We start from the raw sequence: 2467 nt of genomic DNA, 5'->3' as shown, positions 1-2467 counted from the left end.
TTTTTTTCCAAAAACACTAAAAAACAGCTTAAATCATAGAATTTGGGGGTCATTTTGATCCCAAAGTATTATTAACCTCAAAAACCATAATTTACACTCATTTTCAGTCTATTCTGAATACCTCACACCTCACAATATTATTTTTAGTCCTAAAATTTGCACCGAGGTCGCTGTGTGAGTAAGATAAGCGACCCTAGTGGCCGACACAAACACCGGGCCCATCTAGGAGTGGCACTGCAGTGTCACGCAGGATGTCCCTTCCAAAAAACCCTCCCCAAACAGCACATGACGCAAAGAAAAAAAGAGGCGCAATGAGGTAGCTGTGTGAGTAAGATTAGCGACCCTAGTGGCCGACACAAACACCGGGCCCATCTAGGAGTGGCACTGCAGTGTCACGCAGGATGGCCCTTCCAAAAAACCCTCCCCAAACAGCACATGACGCAAAGAAAAAAAGAGGCGCAATGAGGTAGCTGTGTGAGTAAGATTAGCGACCCTAGTGGCCGACACAAACACCGGGCCCATCTAGGAGTGGCACTGCAGTGTCACGCAGGATGTCCCTTCCAAAAAACCCTCCCCAAACAGCACATGACGCAAAGAAAAAAAGAGGCTTTTTACTGATATTTGGTGTTTTGGATTTGACATGCTCTGTACTATGACATTGGGCATCGGCCTTGGCAGACGACGTTGCTGGCATTTCATCGTCTCGGCCATGACTAGTGGCAGCAGCTTCAGCACGAGGTGGAAGTGGATCTTGATCTTTCCCTAATTTTGGAACCTCAACATTTTTGTTCTCCATATTTTAATAGGCACAACTAAAAGGCACCTCAGGTAAACAATGGAGATGGATGGATTGGATACTAGTATACAATTATGGACGGGCTGCCGAGTGCCGACACAGAGGTAGCCACAGCCGTGAACTACCGCACTGTACTGTGTCTGCTGCTAATATATAGACTGGTTGATAAAGAGATAGTATACTCGTAACTAGTATGTATGTATAAAGAAAGAAAAAAAAACCACGGTTAGGTCACTGGTATATACAATTATGGACGGGCTGCGGAGTGCCGACACAGAGGTAGCCACAGCCGTGAACTACCGCACTGTACTGTGTCTGCTGCTAATATATAGACTGGTTGATAAAGAGATAGTATACCGAGTCGTAACTAGTATGTATGTATAAAGAAAGAAAAAAAAACCACGGTTAGGTCACTGGTATATACAATTATGGACGGGCTGCCGAGTGCCGACACAGAGGTAGCCACAGCCGTGAACTACCGCACTGTACTGTGTCTGCTGCTAATATATAGACTGGTTGATAAAGAGATAGTATACTCGTAACTAGTATGTATGTATAAAGAAAGAAAAAAAAACCACGGTTAGGTCACTGGTATATACAATTATGGACGGGCTGCGGAGTGCCGACACAGAGGTAGCCACAGCCGTGAACTACCGCACTGTACTGTGTCTGCTGCTAATATATAGACTGGTTGATAAAGAGATAGTATACCGAGTCGTAACTAGTATGTATGTATAAAGAAAGAAAAAAAAACCACGGTTAGGTCACTGGTATATACAATTATGGACGGGCTGCCGAGTGCCGACACAGAGGTAGCCACAGCCGTGAACTACCGCACTGTAGTGTGTCTGCTGCTAATATATAGACTGGTTGATAAAGAGATAGTATACTCGTAACTAGTATGTATGTATAAAGAAAGAAAAAAAAACCACGGTTAGGTCACTGGTATATACAATTATGGACGGGCTGCGGAGTGCCGACACAGAGGTAGCCACAGCCGTGAACTACCGCACTGTACTGTGTCTGCTGCTAATATATAGACTGGTTGATAAAGAGATAGTATACCGAGTCGTAACTAGTATGTATGTATAAAGAAAGAAAAAAAACCACGGTTAGGTCACTGGTATATACAATTATGGACGGGCTGCCGAGTGCCGACACAGAGGTAGCCACAGCCGTGAACTACCGCACTGTACTGTGTCTGCTGCTAATATATAGACTGGTTGATAAAGAGATAGTATACTCGTAACTAGTATGTATGTATAAAGAAAGAAAAAAAAACCACGGTTAGGTCACTGGTATATACAATTATGGACGGGCTGCGGAGTGCCGACACAGAGGTAGCCACAGCCGTGAACTACCGCACTGTACTGTGTCTGCTGCTAATATATAGACTGGTTGATAAAGAGATAGTATACTCGTAACTAGTATGTATGTATAAAGAAAGAAAAAAAAACCACGGTTAGGTCACTGGTATATACAATTATGGACGGGCTGCGGAGTGCCGACACAGAGGTAGCTACAGCCGTGAACTACCGCACTGTACTGTGTCTGCTGCTAATATATAGACTGGTTGATAAAGAGATAGTATACTCGTAACTAGTATGTATGTATAAAGAAAGAAAAAAAAACCACGGTTAGGTCACTGGTATATACAATTATGGACGGGCT

Source organism: Pseudophryne corroboree, chromosome 8, assembly GCF_028390025.1.
Source record: "Pseudophryne corroboree isolate aPseCor3 chromosome 8, aPseCor3.hap2, whole genome shotgun sequence".
Classification (NCBI taxonomy): Eukaryota; Metazoa; Chordata; class Amphibia; order Anura; family Myobatrachidae; genus Pseudophryne; species Pseudophryne corroboree.
The sequence above is the reverse complement of the archived record's forward strand: the minus strand, read 5'-3'. Positions refer to the sequence as shown.